A 19983-nucleotide genomic window follows, 5' to 3' on the forward strand; every position below is an offset into this window, starting at 1 on the left:
TCCAAGGGCCCGATTTACTAAGATCCTAAATAAAGAGTACTAAATTGCGTGTGCACTGAAAAAGTTTGCGCGTGCTGTTTGCGTGTGGTTTGCGGGTGATCAACTAAGATTGCGTGCGCAATTGATAACAGGTGCAAACAGCAGTATTTAAATGAGGTGTTGCGTCTTACGGTTTGCGAGCGCAAAATCTGCGCCATGGAGAGTCTGGATGGAATGCACAGTCACAAGTCACAAGCGCAAAATGAAATTTGACGAGTTGGAGTTAGAGATATTAGTGGAAGAGGCAAATAAACACATTGATGAACTACAGCAAATAAATTTAAACATTACCAAAAGAAACGCAATATCGGAGAAAACCTGCGATAGAATAAATGCAGTTGGTAACACAAAAAACGGAAAAACGTCTGGTTTTTCACATTTCAATTTTAGGCACAGATCAAAAATACGAAATAGAAAAACGGGCCACAGGACTGAATTTGATTTTAATATTTAATTGGTCGGGTTTACGTGACCCCGCGGTGCTCGGCATGATCTGAGGAGAAAAAGACAATCAGACACAGAGCTGGAGAGCGCTTTGATTCATCTATTTATGAGTTAAGTTTTTATTCAGATGTCCACAATATATTGCAAATATTATATATTATATAGCAAACACTGACAGTAAATGTGTGACAGACGGGACCATCATATGGCCGTCGATTTAACGCGGAACCATAATTCAGGCGAAGCTGCAGTCTGTCTGCGCTGATCCTGACACACCGGGTCGGAGCGGATTTGGTCATGATGTTTAACCTGTGTTTTGTGATTAATAAGCACGGGTTTTAATTAAATGTAATTTACGAAGGATGATTTCACGTTCAATAAGATAAGTAATCAATAAAATACAAAGTTTTGGCACAAAGGCTTGGCCTGCTTGTGGGCGAGTGGAGGGGGGCACAATAAGAGAAGGTGGCAAGATATAAGGTAAAGAACTAAAGAAAAAGTGGCCTTTAATAAAACTTGTCCAACCATTTTTAAAATAGCATGCAGCAGAATAAAGACTCTCTCTCTGCATATTCTTTGATTTTGGATGTCGCCTCATTGCCACAATAACGGCAGCAGCAGATTAGCACCTTCCTTTCGAACGTATTAAATACAGACGCAATCACAATACGCGCAACTACTTTCAGGCTTGGTAAATCTCATTGCGCGTGGTAAATGGAGCAATTTGCATCTTCCCCTCCCAGTATTTAGGATTTCTGCCGGGTACGCCCCATATTGATTATTCATCAGGGCAAAAGTACTAACTGAATTGCGTGTGCAATTTTGCGCATTTCAGAGACGCAGTCGTCTTTGCACGCTGTTAGTAGATCAGCTGGCACTTTGGTTTGCGGGTGCTGTCAAGTTTGCACAGGTTTTTACGCACGCAAACCTTTAGTAAATCAGGCCCCAAGAGTCCTCTGTGCGCTTTTCTTTTAGGCCCGTGATGACAGAGTGCGCGAGGTCGGTTGCAGTCTCCAGCAAAAGATTGGGGGACTGTAGAGTGTCAGACATGAACTTTGCTGTACGAAAAAGATCCTCAAACAGAATAAGGTGGAGGATGAATTCAGCATCAATGAGTGAGAGTAACGACCGTGCATCAGTGGACCTGCGTGGATTTTGTTGAGGGGCTTAACTGGGGCTACACAGATTTTTGACAAGTTTACGCGCCAAAACACGGGCGCTGCCATTCGTCTGCATAGATGCGGGTCATTTCCGGCGGAAGGGGTTTCCGCAGCCTTTTACCTGTATAAACACAGCGGCGTGGACACGGCGTGGACACAAACCTAAACGAAATACTTGCTGTTCGTGTGTTTTTTCTCTCGACAACTATGTCTTTGCCATGGGAACACGGTTCTACGACTTTAACTGGAGGTGGCGTTACTCTCCCGACCCGAATTCAGTGCAGAACCGGGATGATAACGTGATGACAGCAGCAGAACTGACAGCAGGATCTGCTCCTACTTCCTGCAATCCGCAATGGACAAACTGAAAGTTTCTGAGGTTTATCAATATCTGCACAGAGACAAAGTCGGTTTTGTCATGTCATACAAACATGGTCGTTTTGTTTATTTGAAAGCAAATGTCGAACCTGGCCAGTGTTTGAACAATGCGGGGCTTAAAGCTCGGCTGCTGTAACTGAAGCTGGAGAAGTCAGACCTGCGTCATGTTCGTGTTGCTGGACCTGGAGATCGTGTTCCCATTCAGCTGCGATCTTATGGAAGGTAACAAGATTATTTGACATATATGTCTTCATTTTTGCTATCCGAACTACATCATAGTCTACTTGGCTTTTTTTTTCTCTAGGTAGAAAATGCTGTGAGACGGGAAAACCGGGCTTGCCTGCACTGACTGACAAGAGCTGGGTCTGAAAGAAATGCTGGTCAGAAGAAGATGAAGTGCAGGACTGTCTCAGAAAATTAGAATATTGTGATTTTCTCTAATGCAATTATAAAAACAAAAATGTCATACATTCTGGATTCATTACAAATCAACTGAAATATTGCAAGCTTTTTATTATTTTAATATTGCTGATTATGGCTTACAGCTTAAGAAAACTCAAATATCCTATCTCAAAAAATTAGAATATTCTGCGAATCTTAATCTTAAACTGTAAACCATAATCAGCAATATTAAAATAATAAAAGGCTTGCAATATTTCAGTGGATTTGTAATGAATCCAGAATGTATGACTTTTTTTTTTTTTTTTTTTTTTAAATTGCATTACAGAAAATAAAGAACTTTATCACAATACACACACAACAGGAAGGATCTTTACCAGCCGTCACCAACAGCATCTTCTACCACTCCAGAACCGGCACAGGAGGTGAAACTCTGTAGGACTCATGAAGAGTGGAGGAACAGCCCTGGGAATATTCTCCTGCAGCTCTGCCTCCCGCCATCACCAACCAACTTTTCACACATACTCCCAAAAATTGATGATTTTGTTGAGGGAAGGTTACAGTTCTGCAGTAAATATCTCAGCATTTTAAAACTAAAATGAATTATTTAGGAACCAACAGATGTTTGTACTGTGAAAATAAAGTTTGATGAAACTTAATTTCATTTCATTATTGCACTGAACTACGATCAATGAATGATAGGCCTTATCTTCCTTAATGTGTTACAATGTCTTTTAACAGTTCATCATTCATAGTAAGCTCATACTGTACATTAATAATGGATGAATTTTGAGTTTTGAGGAAACTAAACAAATGGCTTCAACAAGAAAATTCATATGTTTAATCTTAACAGGAATAAAAAAAGTAAAATATGGGGTAAGGGAACTGTCAATCGAATTTGTGCACATAAATCAAATGTGTGCATATTATTCTACAGTTATGCATAAATAAAAAATTTAAATATTTGTCAAATCATACATATAGTGTGTATTTTCTCTGTAATCCATGTTCATAATCTTCTAATCACAGAGAAAATACACTACATATATATATGTTTGATTTGACTTAAATGTTTACATTTCTATTTATTTATGCACAACTGTAGAATATGCACACATTTGATTTATGTGCACAAATTCAATTAACAGTTCCCTTACCTCCATAGTAAAATACAAAAGCATCCCACACAATTACATCACTATAAAAACTATTCATATATAATATTAAAAAATACAATGCACACAGTATTTGTTGTTTATCTTTATTTAATGAACAACATCACTTGTGTAGCAGGCTCGGCCTCAGGTGACAGGTTTCAGGACCATCTAAAAAAAGGGGAAGAGAAAAACATGGAGCAAAATTAATGCAGAAAATCTCATTACACTTAAAACAAGAGTATTTACCAAAAAAATAACTTATTTGACAATCTTCACCTGTTTCAAGTACATTTTCATTTGAAATAAGTAGAAAAATCTGCCAGTGGGACAAGATTTATCTTCTCATTACAAGAAAAAAAATCTTGTTCCACTGGCAGATTTTTTCACACGCAGGCACACACACACACACACACACACACACACACACGCATCTCAAAACCATCAACTGCCTTATAAATATACCAGTAGCAATGTTAGTGTATGACAACTTTTTCAGTATTAACAGTAGGCTACTGTCAGCTTAACAGCTAAAGTTGCTGAACTTACCCTCAGATCCGTGTTTGTTTCTCCGGGGCGGGGGGCAGCGGATCCGCCGGCTGAGTTTACTCCTCTCTGGCTGGGGAGAGCGATTATAAACCAACCACAACTCAGGGAATGGATTATCCTTTGTTGTTTTTTTGTCAACAAAGTGGTGTGAACAAACAAAAATGTTGCGCGGTGGTTTTTTAGATGTAATGCCTCCAGCCCGGTCCGTGGCTTCAGAAAAAAAGTAAACAACGCAGCGCATTGGACGTGTCTCTTTGAAGCTGGTTTGTGGTTGCAGCAGTCTCTATCCAACCATTCCTTCAGGTGCTTCCTAGACTTACTACATCCAACTGCCGAGACATGTCGTTCCCGAACCACTTTTTTTCTTAGAAATATCCATTTTGTCCCTCTTTTTCGGAGCAATGTTGCCACTGTTTTCAATGGAAAAACCCAAAAACGGAAGTGAACTACTTACAGGGGAGGAGTTTAGGAAGTAGAGCGGAAACGGCCGGTAAACTTGTCTATAGCACCCCCTAGCCCCGGTGTAGCGCCGTCCCTGCAGGAGGCTGCCTCGGGTATTGCGCAATACCAGCAAGAACGCATCGTCTCAAACTGTTCGTGTGCTCGTGTTCTTGCGAGTTCATTCTTCCAAGAACGACTTGCAAGAACGTACTCTCCAAGAACACAAGTCTATACTTGTGTTCTTGGACATTGAGAAAGGCCCGTTGTGTCTCCGAATGCCAGAAGCAGAATGAGCCTCCTGGTGGCTCCGTCTTTTATACCCTCTGTTTTTAACCGTCTTTACTCCTGGTGGCTCCGCCTTTTATACCCTCTGTTTTTAACCGTCTTTACTCCTGGTGGCTCCGCCTTTTATACCCTCTGTTTTTAACCGTCTTTACTCCTGGTGGCTCCGCCTTTTATACCCTCTGTTTTTAACCGTCTTTACTCCTGGTGGCTCCGCCTTTTATACCCTCTGTTTTTAACCGTCTTTACTCCTGGTGGCTCCGCCTTTTATACCCTCTGTTTTTAACCGTCTTTACTCCTGGTGGCTCCGCCTTTTATACCCTCTGTTTTTAACCGTCTTTACCGGCTGTTTTACCAGGAACTTTACACACAAATGATTTACTGTCTTAACCCCTTCAATACTGAATGAAATATAATAGTTATTTTATTATTTTAAATCTTTTAACATTGTTTTTAGGAAAGGCAAGTTTATTTATATAGCACAATTCAACAAAAGGTAATTCAAAGTAAAATAAAAAGCACAAGTTGCTGAAAACTAAAGGCAGTAGAGTACCGCAGGTACACAACTCATTCACGTTTTCATAAAGTATTTAATTTAAGAGTATGCTTAAATACCAAATAAATTAAATAAAATTATAAGAAAAGAAGTAAAATAATAAAAAGCACAAGTTGTTAAAAATAAGGACAGTAATGTTTATTTTAATTATTTCGAAATAAAGAACTTTGAACCTTGTTTTGAAAAAAGACTAATAAAAAAAATAATGCCATGCCTATTTTAAGATTAAAATCTTTTTAACCCTGTTTTCAAATTAAATAAATCTAAGACATGAATTTTAGACGAATGGGATTAAAGTTAGAGTTAGGAAAAGGAACCTGTCCCCCGTAGACAGGAGGTGTCCGGTCTGTCCGGGCAGCTCCCAATGTTCACTCATTCATCACCATTAGGATATTTTTATATAAGGAAAAAATAATTAGGAAAATGTGTTCCAACTCAAATAAATGTGTGCCTCGATGCAACGTTTCAACTCTTTTAAGAGAATCTTGGGTTACTGAAAATTGGTTTTAAATATTAAAGTCAAGTAAAATAAAATGAAAAAATTCTATTTTAAGGTTTTCTAAAAGGTGATTTTGTAAAGGCCGAAAAAGTATCGGGACATACCTAGTTATTAATGTTGTTAATATATATTAAATCGTTTTATATATCGTTGGTGGCGGGAAGTGACTTAGTAAGCGAAACTAACATGGTTTAAATGTTTGAATTGTGAAATTTTATATGTGTTCATGTTGCATTAAGCTGCTGCTATTCATTTGATGCCATTCAGAATTCTGCACTAAGGTTAAGCCAAAAAGTATTTTAATTTTCTCGTGTTTGTGAGTTTGACTGGATGTCATTCAACTACCTCTTTTGAAGATAAATTTATTAGGGCCCGAGCACTGACAGTGCGAAGGCCTTATTGTATCTGTAGGAATTGTTTTTTTTCTCGTTTTTCTCGTTTTTCTTCCTACGAAATGAGGGCCTTTTTTCCCCCTAAACGTGCCCCAAAAGTCACCAAATTTTGCACCCAAGCCAGGCCTGGTGAAAAATGTGATATTTAATGGTTTACATTAATGGGCGTGGCCTAACGGCTCAACAGCGCCCCCTAGAAAACTTTGTGCCTCAAGCCCCATAATACGGTTTGACGTACATGCACGAAAATCGGTACACACCTGTATCATGTCGCAACTTAAAGTCTCTAGGCGCCATGGCCGAAACCGAACAGGAAGTCGGCCATTTTGAATTAATCGTGTAATTTTGGCGCAATTTATGCCATTTCTTCGGCCATTAGTACAGCCCGAACCTTATATTTGATAGTTCCTACTTTCTGCCATAACTTTTGAATGGTTTGACATAAAGAGTCATGGGTGGTGTCATCGGACTCGGTTTTGATTTCTTGATTCTTATTGGTGAAAATTGTTCATCGCTGCTTGCAGCTTTCATTTTTCTTGCTGTCGTTTATAGGTCTCCGTTACATTCAGCGGAGTTTGCGGCGTTACTCCTTTTCTTTCTCGGCCTTAACAGCAGCCAACTTTGGCAACTCAATATACTCCTTTGTGTGAAAAACTGTCAAATGTCATGGTTTCTCAGTTGGATATGTTTTTTACTTGTTAACTCACTCTCCTGTCGTTCCAGACCCTGCCACCCTCATCAGCCAGAAATACACTCATTCCCTTCACCTGTGCTTCCCCAGCCCAGCTCCACACCTGGTTTCCATCATCAGCAGTTCCCCTCATATACTGGCCCATTTCCTCCTTCTAGTTTGCCAGATTGTCGAGTGTTTGTGCCTCACTTTCCAGCGTTCCTGATTTCTGATCAGTTTTCTGCCTGCCTGCGACCCTGCCTGATTCCGGTTTTTGGATTTTTGCCTGCCCCCTTGGATTGTTTGCCTGATCAGCCTGACTACCCGGTTTTGACCCCTGCCTGCCTTTGACCCTGATTAAAGCCTCTTGGACTCTGATTCTTTTTGGTGTTGTGCATTTGGGTTCTCTGTCTTTGACACAAATGTCTTATCAGCTTCGTTGTGTTGAAATTCTTTTTATAATATTCCTCCTCGGGGTATTTCCTTTGCACACAGCTAGCAAACTGCAAATGTGTTGTCATATTCGGACATTGCAAAACTCCCGTACCAGCGACGCCGGTCACGCCCTCTTAGGAGACCTGGGTCTGATATATAGGAATGCTTCGCAGGCGGCGGTTTGTTGTTGTAAACGTCATCAGATCGGCTTTGAACTATTATTTTCCGATCTCCGATCAAAACCGATAGGGCCAGGGGCGGATCTAGAAAAATATTTATGGGGTGGCGAGAGGGGGGCAGGAATTTTTGAGGAGTGGCAACATAAGGCAGACGTATATATACTGAGGCAGTTATCGCAGTTTTGATGAGAAATAGTAGACAATATAATTTACACTCAAGTATTTCTGCTTGCAGGACTTTATCCATAACTTAGAATATGAATCCCACATGTAGGTATATGTACACTACATAAGGGCACGGGCTGTCATTTACAAACTCATACAGACAAACTTAATCTCATGCAATCAATGTCTTGTATTTGAGGTAACAGGTTTCATGTGAAACAGTTCATATTAGGAATAAGTGACCATACAATGTGATCTCACTTAATTGAGATGTTACCATACTTCTAACTCCTATTAATAGGAGGTAGAAGTATGGTAACACTGCTGTAGGTGGGGCATTATCACAGGAAAGGCATTAAAGGAAGAAAGACACAGGTGATGAGTGGCAGATGTGTGACAGGGGAAGCAAACTGTGTCAGAGTGGCAGCATTGCAGGCAGCATTTGTATAAGAAGAAACTATCCAAACAAAAACTTACCCATGAAGATCTATGGACTGAGCTGTACTAAGGTCAGCATAAGTACACAATGGAAATAAATGGGTCATGGCACTCAAACAAGGTACTGGACATCGCTTTTATTGTTTAAGGCAGTTCAATAAATAAAAACAATTAAATTACAACAAAACAGCATAAATTGCATAGATTAGCCATCAATCTATGCAATGCATGCTAGAAATAAAAGCAATCAGCACAAGGCAATTAAAACATACAACAACAGATATACATAGATTTGACATACAGCAACATACTCAAAACAGTCAGTGTTCATCGTTAAGAGGAGAAATAACACGGTCACCAGATGTTAACAGCTGATATATATTCATATAAAACATCTCAGAGCTGCCCATAGTGTTCAAATGAATCTATATGATACCAGTGAGCATATGAAGTTGTCATGCCTATAACGAAGAGAGAAAGAATGCAGTGATTTCCATGTTGCTCAGCAAAACGCTTTACAAATGTATCTAGATCTAATGCTTTTGTGCATTTTGATTCAATGCTGAGTACAGCCAAACTCGATAGTCTCTTTTCTGTCATAGTGGACCGCAAATAAGGCTTTATGAGCCTCAGAGATGAGAAACTTCGTTCCTAGGATGCACTGCTCACAGGTAAAACAACCGCTATTTTACACAACCTGAACAACTCATAACAAACATCCTGGTATGGGTCCAAAAACTGAGTGAACTCCATTAGAGTGGTAGGACTCTCCTTTTCCCCCTTTTTTCTGTCTAGGTCTTCGTCTGATGTAACTCATGTTTGAGATCCTCAATATTTGAATAATAAGCCTCAGCCAATAACAGAACAGCCTCCTCTCTCAAAAAAGTTGGACTGGACGGATTTAGTGTCTGGACAGCCTGCATAATGTCACAATTTGTTTTAGAAAATCTTCTTCCTATTTATCCAATCATGTTATCCAGAACTGGATAATAAACAGAGACACAAAAAGTGTGTTTGCTATCTGGAACTTCATGCTGTCCCAAGGTGGAGTTGATGACAGTATCCTGAAGCACAGGGCTTGAAATGAACTTTTTGACCTACTAGCCAAGTGGCTAGTAGGTCAAAAAAGTTACTCGCCAAACAGATTTTTTACTCGCCAAAACCAAAAAGTTGCTTCACTAGAGTATTTCGTCATCACTACTTATATAGCAGTCATAGTAGTACCATATAACAGTCATCCCGTTCTTCTCAATCAAATGTGCTGTGTAAAAGGACCTTTCAACTATTCTGGAAGAACAGTATAAATTCCTATGCAGCAGTAAGAAGACGCATGAAGTACATTAGATTCAATACTTGCCTTCAGCGCTGTTCCCCCCTCCACCTCCTCCTCCTCCCTCCTCCTCCTCCTCCCTCCTCACCTCACACACATTTGTCTTTTTGGGTGGTGGCTGGCACCCTGATATATATCTCCACATGTCGTTTTTTGGTTCAGTTTAGTTTTCTTTAGCTTCTTCTTTAGCTTTAGTTTAGCTTCTTTCTTCTTAGTTTTGTAGTTATATGTTCCCTTGTTTACTTTTCTTCTTCTGACCCAATAGCGGCGCTTGGCAACCAACGAAAATGAGCATTACCGCCACCCTCTGGATTGGAGTGGTATAATTTTTCTAGGTCGCCAAGTGGCGAGACAGCCAAAAATATGTCTCGCCACAGCAAAATCTAGGTCGCAAATGGCGAGTGGCGACTGCAAATTTCAAGCCCTGCTGAAGCACCTTTGTTGTCTGTCTTGGCCTCTTTGGTTTTCGCTGAGTTGTATCAATGTTACTTCGTTGGCATAAATCAAGTGTTTCACTCCACATTTCCTCAAAAGGGCGGCAGTAGCTCAGGTGTTAGAGCGGGTCGTCCAATGATCCGAAGGTCGGCGGTTCGAATCCCGCTCTGTCCCAGTTTGCTGTCGTAGTGTCCTTGGGCAAGACACCTTACCCAGCTTGCCTCGTGTGAACAAGAGAGCCTGCAAAATTAAGATCAATCTAAGCCAATATCCCTCTTGCTTCAACAGCTCTGGTTCTCAGACACAATCTCTTCAAGCACCTGTACTATTGCAGGCAACCTGTCCATAACATTGCTATGTGCCTACATGCCCAACGTGTATCACTTAGCTGTTGGAGTTCCCTTGGTGCACCATCAAACATCTCCTGCTGCACTTCTAGACATTTGTTATGTACATAAGACCCAGAAATGAATACATACAGTCGTTCCAATAATGGCGCATCACTGCCGCGCCATCGTAGCCCTGGCCTACAAGGTTTTTCTTGTACTCAAAAAATACTGCAGGTTAGATGGAGGGAAGATTTATAACATTTCAACTCTAAACTAGTAAATGATTGAGGTTTTATTCCCCGCTCTGACATTGTGATGCTCCAACAGATGTAATAAAAGAACTACTTCAAGCCCGTACACTGGATGTCTTCAATTTTCCTACATTGTTCCTGCTGTTACCCAAAACTGGATTAAATCATACCTTAGTGACCGTCACCAGTGTGTGCGTGTAAACAATACACTTTCTCCATTTAAGCATGTACACATGGGGCCCGATTTACTAAAGGTTTGCGTGTGTTAAAACGTGTGCAAACTTGACAGCACCCGCAAACCAAAGTGCCAGCTGATCTACTAACAGCGTGCAAAGAGGACTGCGTCTCTCAAATGCGCAAAATAGCACACGCTGTTCATTTAGTACTTTTTCCCTGATGAATAATCAATATGGGGCGTACCCGCCAGAAATCCTAAATACTGGGAGGGGAAGATGCAAATATGTCCATTTACCACGCGCAATGAGATTTACCAAGCCTGAAAATAATTGCGTGTATTGTGATTGCGTCTGTATTTAATACGTTCGAAAGGAAGGTGCTAATCTGCTGCTGCTGTTATTGTGGCAAGGAGGCGACATCCAAAATCAAAGAATACGCAGAGAGAGAGTCTTTATTCTGCTGCATGCTATTTTAAAAATGGTTGCACAAGTTTTATTAAAGGCCACTTTTTTTTTAGTTCTTCGCCTTATATCTTGCCACCTTCTTTTAATGTGCCCCCCTCCACTCGCCCACAAGCAGGCCAAGCCTTTGTGCCAAACTTTGTATTTTATTGATTACTTATCTTATTGAACGTGAAATCATCCTTCGTAAATTACATTTAATTAAAACCCGTGCTTATTAATAACAAAACACAGGTTAAACATCATGTCCGCTCCGACCCGCTGTGTCAGGATCAGCGCAGACAGACTGCAGCTTCGCCTGAATTATGGTTCCGCGTTAAATCGACGGCGTAGGGTTGCGATGCGGTGTGCGCCCCAATTAGATCTGTTCTGCCGCCGACTCTGTTTTAACCTCATCTGCCGTTCTTTTTGTCTTATAACTGCATTTATTCTATCGCAGATTTTCTCTGATATTGCGTTTCTTTTGGTAATGTTTAAATGTCTTTGCTGTGTTCTTAAACCAGCATTGAAGCAGTAATTATCTCCAGACCAACTGTGCAGTAAGAACTCTGTTTATTGAACTCTTCTTCGGCAGCCAACTCAGTGAATACAAATACAGCCTGGCGCCACAGCGCCCCCTCATGGTAACATGTCTCAAGAACTCCCATAGAAATAAACCATATTGGTAATCAACATACAATAATACCACATCTCCCCTTTCTAGAGAACAAAGGATAGACTACCTTTGTCTCATCAGACCTTAGAGGATTATTCTGCCTCTTTTGAAGAAAGGTCTGTTCCTGTCTAAATCTTGAACAGAAGAACCTGTAAACATAGACTTTGTAGTGGTTAATCAATCTAATGTAATCAAACAATTACTGTTTCTTACATTCTCCAGCATTAACTTAAAGTGCTCAAAACTACCCAAAATAACAGTAATATAAATGTCCATAACATACAATAAAATAGAGGTTTCTTTTTTTTTTTTTCAATTTATTCTTATTTCAGGTTTTATATTTTCTGTGCATGTCAGTTTACAAGTTAAGCCTACTAGGTTTAACGATGGCTCTCCCAGACCTAGTTCTGGGAGTCGGAGTCCCTGCAGGTGAGACTTGGGGTAACATAGCAGGTGACCCGGATGCCTGTGTTGGAGATGACTCTGGCATCTGCTGCGGCGGTGGTGAACCTCTGTTTTGTGTAGGTGAGTGTAGAGGTATTAGGTGCTGACGGTTTCGTCTCACCACCCCCTGTGGTAAACCCACCAAGTATGACCTCGGAGTAGTGTGGTGCTGGAGTACAGTTCCAGATAACTTCGCGTTGGTTACCCATACCCGCTGTCCTGGTGACAAGTCACTGAGGGCTTGGGCACGGTGACGCCTGTTGTAGTTTCCAGCATCTGCCAACTCTTTCTCCTTTTCTTTCCTGGTGAACGTGACACTGTCAGGCAGTGCAGGATCCAGCTGAGAGGGAAGAGTCGGCACCGTAGTGCGAAGACGCCGGCCCATGAGGAGCTGAGCCGGACTGTACCCACTCTGGAGAGGTGTGGCCCTATAAGAGAGTAGAGCCAGATAGGGGTCTGCTGATTTCTTCAGGAGATTTTTCACAGTCTGGACCGCCCGTTCTGCTTCTCCATTACTCTGCGGAAATCCCGGGCTGCTTGTGATGTGCCTGAAACCATATAAAGTTGCAAAAGAAGTGAAAACTTGCCCAGAAAACTGCGGCCCGTTATCCGACATCAGGACCTCTGGGATGCCATGGCGAGCGAAGATTGACTTCAAATGAACGATGATGTCAGTGGACCTGGTGCAAGATAAGTATGCAATCTCCACATATCTGGAAAAGTAATCGACAACAAGTAAGTATGTTTTACTCCCCAGAACAAACAGGTCTGTCCCCAACTTTTGCCATGGTCTTTCAGGGCACTCTGACGGCATAAGTGGCTCTTTGGGATTATGTCGCTCCTGTATGCATGTCCTGCAGTTGAGCACCATTTCATTTACTTGCTGGCTGAGTCCCGGCCACCACACCGACTGACGTGCGCGTGCTTTACACTTCACTACACCAAGGTTTCCCTCATGTAACTTAGCGAGAATGTCATTCCTCATTGCTGAAGGTATTACGAGCCGTGTGTCTTTCAGCAGTAAGCCGTCCTTCACCGTGAGTGTAGCTCGCTCTGGCCAGTAGTTTTTCAGCATTGGTTCCCGTGTTGCATGTGCTGGCCATCCTTCTGTGCACAGTGTCATGATGCGTGCGCAGACACTGTCGGCTTTTAGCTGCTCTTTTAGGATTTCCATGTATGAGGAGCTGACGGGTAGACTTTCAATGACACAGTCCACATAAATGTTGGTGCTCTCCATCAGCTCCTGCTCATCATTGGACATGCATGATTTCACAGGTGAGCGTGACAGTGTGTCTGCTGTCCACAGTGACTTTCCCGGTACATGCTCGATGGAGTATGAGTAGCGCATCAGCCTCATCCTGAAGCGCTGTATTCTCGGTGGCAAAAGATCCAATGCTTGGGCTCCAAGCAGGCTGAGAAGGGGTTTATGATCGGTCTCCAGTAAAAAATGCTTTCCTATGAGGAAATCCCGGAACCGTTCACAGGCCCATGTGAGGCCCAGGGCCTCCTTCTCTACCTGTGCGTATCGTTGCTCGGTTGGAGTGAGCGACCGAGATGCATAAGCCACGGGCTTCCATTCTTCCTCCCACCTCTGGAGAAGAACGCCCCCCAAGCCATATGATGATGCATCAGCAGATACTTTGGTGTCTCTGCCTGGGTCGTACATGGCTAGCACAGGAGGAGAGGATAGAGCTTTCTTTAGCGCTGCAAACGCTGCTGCCTGGTCTACATCCCAGACCCAGCAGGTTTTCTTAGAGAGGAGGTCACGGAGTGGTTTATCTTTTTCCGCCAACTGGGGAATAAACTTTCCCAGCTGGTTGACCATACCGAGAAAACTCCTTAACTCACTCACATTTGTGGGCTCTGTCATGTCTGTGATGGCCTCTGTCTTTCTTGGGTCAGGGCGGATGCCTGCAGTTGTGATGATATGGCCCAGGAAGACGACCTCGCTCTTGGAGAGTTCACACTTGTCCACATTCAGTGTGATGCCTGCTTTTTCCAGTCTTTGTAGCACGGCATGAAGTCGAGCGTCATGCACTTCCTGGTCCCGCCCCCACACCAACAGATCATCGATGTGGCAGACTACACCTTCGAGCCCCTCTGTGATTTCCGCCATCCTGCACTGGAAATGTTCAGGCGCAGAGGCGATGCCAAATGGAAGACGGTTAAAGTGGAACCGCCCGAAGGGTGTTATGAAAGTAGTGTATTTGGCTGATTCCTCAGTTAGTGGAATCTGCCAGAACCCCATGTTGGCATCCAATTTGCTGAACACTTGAGCTCCAGTAAGCGTTCCCAGGCTCTGTTCCACTGATGGCAGAATGTACTTTTCACGGCACACATACTCATTTAGGCCGGTCAGATCCACACATAACCGCACCTTTTTACTGTCCTTTTTGGGCACGACCACCATGCCGGCACACCAGTCTGTCGGCTCCTCTACCCGGCTGATAACGCCCAGAGCTTCCATGCGCTGGAGCTCTTTTTTAACTTCACCCACCAGAGGTAATGGAATCCTCCTGGGGGTTTTTACAGAATAAGGCACAGCATCTGGCTTGAGCTTGATGGTGTAAGGTTGTTGCAGCCTGCCTAGCCCGCTGCACAGCTTAGGGTACGTTGTCTTGAGGGTCTCCATGTCTATGCTGTCGACACGGATGAGCAAGCTAAGGGCTTTAATGGCTGGCAACCCAAGCAAAGGCGTGCTCAGGTTTTTGACCACATAGACCTTCTCCATGGTCTGCTTGGCTCCTTTCCTTAACATCAGTCTGGCGAACCCCGACACCTCCAGAGGAATCCGTCCTGGGCCAAACAAAGGTTTTTCTGGCCTTTGGAGATCAGGCTGCTGTGTGTTAGAAAAGATGTTGTTAAATTCTGTCTGTGACACAGCGGTGACATCTGCTCCAGTATCAAGTTTAAAGGTGATATTTTTGTCCATTATGTCTATGTCAGCAGTCCATGTGTAACCGATGTATAAATACGTTATTTTATTTTATTTATTTCACCAAAATCCCTCACGCCATATTATTTTATTTTCAGTCTTATTTTGTAATTTTCTCTTATTTTGGTGGGGTCCTCACAACCGCGGTGACGTCATCCACCTGCTTTCGCGCCGTTTCTCCCTCTTGCTTCGGACAACTTGAGGGAGAAGTAAGTGGATTATTTTCCACCTGTTGTAATTTTGTTTTATAAGTGTCTTTAAGTGTTACAAACGGGGGAATATTGTTGTAGTCTGAAGTTTTGTTGTTATGTGTTTGTTTTGTGTGCAGTTTTGGCGTTTTTGGGCGATTTTCTTTTAATTGAGTTAATTTGTCGGAGGCTTGTTTTAATGGCATTGTGGGGACCCCCATTCTGCTCTACACTCTGACACACACACACACACACACACACATACTCAAAAACCACTCCATTTGTTGACGCATTGTTTCCCTTATTGCAGCTGGTGGCGAGGCTCTAGTGTCCGAGCAAACACTAAAGCCTAGTTTTTTTCCACGTTTACTGCAGGTATGTTTCTGCTGCTCCCACGTTTGTTGTATTTTAATTTATTATTTTATTAACTTTATATAAAATATGCTGTTCAGCTAGTGTTGTGTTTATTGTGAAGTGTGTTATAAGTATTTGTATTTATATATTTTCTGTTTGAATTTGTCATGTACTGTCATGTACATGCTCTTGCTTCTGACAACGGAGAGAGAACTGGTGGCGAGGCTCTAGTGCATGAGCAAGCACTGAAGCTGAGTTTTTTTTACGTTTATTTCAGAAATAAACTGGCTGAAAATTCCCGAGTCCCTGTGTCCATCCTATTCTTCAAGCACCAGAACACAACGCAGAGCCCAATCCAGTTACAGTGGTGCCGTGACCCGGATGGGACTGCTCCAGACTGGCTCATGGTCATCGTTCATGGAGCTGTGGATCAACACCAGATTGGTCACCGGAGGTTGCTACACAGAACACCGTTAAATTAAAGTAACTTTTTGGAAAAAAAAAAAAAATGTTTAAGAAAAAGAAAAAAAAGAAAAAATCTGGGAACTGCTTTTCTATTTTTTTGCGCTGATTTGAGTCAATTTGCCATTTTATTTTTTTTTGGTGTGTACATCCAAATGTGATACAAGAGGTTGAAAATGACATATGTTATCAGAGAGATGGATGAGGATAAGGTCCCAACTGAGAATTTAAGTTTTTGTTTTGGGAGGGGGAGACCTATAAGTGGGTTACCTCACACCCCAGTTCGAGGTGCATATAATGTAGACTCACCAGCTTTTTGTTCCACTCGCATGCCCGGTAATGTGGCCTCTAGCCCCAGTCAAGGAATTACACTTTCAGGCCTTCCAGATACAACAGACCCAGCCTTAAAAACTCTGATAACTCATATTGCACAGCCGATAGGACAGACTATAAAAGATCAGTTGAGGAGTGAAAGTGTAGGAAGAGGTGTTAGTGGCGCACAAGCTCAGAGCAGTGTAGGCCAGCTACCCTGTGACCCTATTTACCTAAACTTAACTGGTGCAAAGCTAGTCCTTCAGTCAGATGTAAGAGAGCCTCCAGTCTTCAGGGGAGATGGGTCTGATAAGAACACAGTCTGTGAGTAGGCAGAGTCAGTAAAAAAAGTAAATCGACTCATTGAGTCCATGGTTCAAAAGCCTTTTGGCTTCGGAGATTTTGCAAGTTCAGTTAGCAAGAGGTCTCAGTCACTCCTCACCCTGTTTTATGAGGATGAACATGTGTTTATTTCTTATGCCTGTACTTTTGTGAATGTGTGTCAGACATTGTGAATATGCAGGGTTTGATATGCAGTATTCTGCATGTTTGAAACTAGTGGGAAGTCAGTATGGTGTAAAAGGCATCGTATAATCTAAGAGGAGCTAAGGCTTGATCACCCTTATGTCTCTTCTGAACCTATGCTGTAGTAGGTGGCTCATAACGCTGATGGTAAAACTAGGTTTTACAGTTATTCCCAGGAAAAACGTGTATATGTATGGTTTGACGTCCATGTTGTAAACAGGCTTGTTAGAGGTGTGGCTTTGCTTTTGGTGAAATTTAGGAGGGGAGGATGTAACCGATGTATAAATACGTTATTTTATTTTATTTATTTTATTAACTTTATATAAAATATGCTGTTCAGCTAGTGTTGTGTTTATTGTGAAGTGTGTTATAAGTATTTGTATTTATATATTTTCTGTTTGAATTTGTCATGTACTGTCATGTACATGCTCTTGCTTCGGAAAACTTGAGGGAGAACTGGTGGCGAGGCTCTAGTGTATGAGCAAGCACTGAAGCTGAGTTTTTTTTTTACGTTTATTTCAGAAATAAACTGGCTGAAAATTCCCGAGTCCCTGTGTCCATCCTATTCCTCAAGCACCAGAACACAACGCAGAGCCCAATCCAGTTACACATGTATTGACATCTGACGTCACAGAGCCCAGAAAGAAACTTTCCTCCTCTTCCTCTATACCGTGTACAGCTTTTCCTGCACAGCACACACGCTGGTAGTGACCCTTTTTCCCACAGGAATGGCATTTAGCCTCATTGGCAGGGCACTCGTGTTTTGGGTGAGGTGTGCCACCACATTTGTAGCACTGGGAGCCTTTTTGGTTTCTGCTCTGACTGCTGCGTGTCTTTGCTTCATTATATTTAAACTTGTTGAATTTTAGCTTTTCCTTTTGCTGTCTGCCTTTAAATACTCTGTCCACAGAGCACACATCCATCTGTTTTACACCACTGGCTTCACATCTCAGTGTGTTTTGCTGCTTTTTGATTTCCTCTGATTGCCTTGCAATGTAAATGGCTTTTTCCAAGTCCAAGTCTTTTTCCATCTGCATGCGTTCTGAGAGTTGTGTGTCAGACAGTCCAACCACAATCCTGTCTCTGATCAGCTCATCATGCAATGTCCCATAATTGCAGTGCTCTGCTAATGCATACAGAGCAGTGACGAATGCATCGACAGTCTCATTTGGTTCCTGCTTACGCATGTTAAAACGCGCACGTTCATATACAATGTTCTTTTTCACTATGAAGAATGACTGGAAGCCATCTCTTACTTTAGTGTACTGGTGCTGGTCTGCATCACTAAGCTTCAAGCCTCTCAGAACATCATCTGCTTCGTCTCCCATACAGTAAATCAAATTATTCACTTGGTTTTCTTCAGATCTTGCAGATAAGTTACTTGCTTGACGAAATCTTTCAAATCGCCTTATCCATTTTGTCCACTCGTGCGGCTTGGAAAAGTCGAAGGGCTCTGGTGGCTGAATGCTGAACGTCGCGCTGGGTGTGTTAGCCATCCTGCTAGCTCCTTCCCCACTGTGCTCGTCTTCTCCGTCACTCATTTGCCTTGCTCACCAAACTCCTCTTTTCCCTTCCAGGTGGACCTCTGCTTGTTACTTGTTCACTTCTGACACCATGTCGTGTTCTTAAACCAGCATTGAAGCAGTAATTATCTCCAGACCAACTGTGCAGTAAGAACTCTGTTTATTGAACTCTTCTTCGGCAGCCAACTCAGTGAATACAAATACAGCCTGGCGCCACAGCGCCCCCTCATGGTAACATGTCTCAAGAACTCCCATAGAAATAAACCATATTGGTAATCAACATACAATAATACCACAGTTCATGAATGTGTTTATTTGCCTCTTCCACTAATATTTGTAACTCCACCGCGTCAAATTTCATTTTGCACTTGCGACTATATCCTGCTTTCCATCCAGACTCTCCATGGCGCAGAGTTTGCGCTCGCAAACCCGTAAGACGCGCAACACCTCATTTAAATACTGCTGTTTGCACCTGTTATCAATTGCGCACGCAATCTTAGTTGATCACCCGCAAAACACACAACAACAGCACGTGCAAACTTTTTCAGTGCACACGCAATTTAGTACTCTTTATTTAGGATCTTAGTAAATCGGGCACATGGTGTACCACAAGGGTCAATCTTGGGGCCATTACTTTTTATCATATATATAAATGACCTGCCTTCCATGTGTGATGATGTCAGCATAATAATGTATGCAGACGATACTGTTATACATAGTCATGATAAGAGCGCTACAGAGGTTGCCAAGAAATTAACAAAGGGAATGCAAAAGGTTGCTGCAGGTTTCATAACTCATGCCTCACTTTAAACTTAAAAACCATGTTTTTCACCAACAGGCGCGTAGTGAGAGATTGCCCAGATGCCTCGGTAAATGGGGAAACAATAAACAATGTGAATAAATTCAAGTATTTGGGTGTTACCCTTGACCCAACTCTCAGCTTTAAAAAACATGTTGAAATGAGAAACACAGCCTAGCTTTAATTCTTAGGCGCCAACATCAGACAGATCCCATGCTCTGTTGAATCTGCTTCCATGTTTCTATTTATCTATTTTATCTATTGTATCTTTGCTTTGTTCTGCTCTTTGACTTATTTTTTCTTTTTCTGTACTAATTGTTATGTACTATTCCATCAGACCTGCCCAGGGACTACAGGGGGAAAATAGCAAGCTGCTACAACCTGGAACAATGCATATTCTCTTGTACAAGATTAATGTCTTATTGTGCACTGTCCCTGTTTTGAAATAAATAAATAAATGAGATTAATGAAGTTAGTTTATGTAATAATTAATGGGGGGGGGGGGTCATGACGCTTTATGAGTAAAACTGAGTCGGGCGATTAGCGGCTCAACTTTGTAGTTTGTAAAAGGAGGTAAAATCAACAGTTTTATTTGATTTCTGAGTTGCAAAGCTCTAAAAGTA

At 42.0% G+C, this 19983-nt stretch overlaps 1 long non-coding RNA gene across 1 annotated transcript; it reads left to right on the forward strand.

The window, feature by feature from the left end:
- Positions 1–1692: 1692 nt before the first annotated feature.
- On the forward strand, positions 1693–3290 carry LOC133450887 (uncharacterized). The gene is made up of 3 exons (XR_009783133.1): positions 1693–2243; positions 2326–2401; positions 2749–3290. It is a non-coding gene; the product is annotated as an uncharacterized LOC133450887 (long non-coding RNA).
- Positions 3291–19983: the final 16693 nt, after the last annotated feature.

The sequence above is a fragment of the Cololabis saira genome, chromosome 9 (assembly GCF_033807715.1).
Source record: "Cololabis saira isolate AMF1-May2022 chromosome 9, fColSai1.1, whole genome shotgun sequence".
Taxonomy (NCBI): Eukaryota; Metazoa; Chordata; class Actinopteri; order Beloniformes; family Belonidae; genus Cololabis; species Cololabis saira.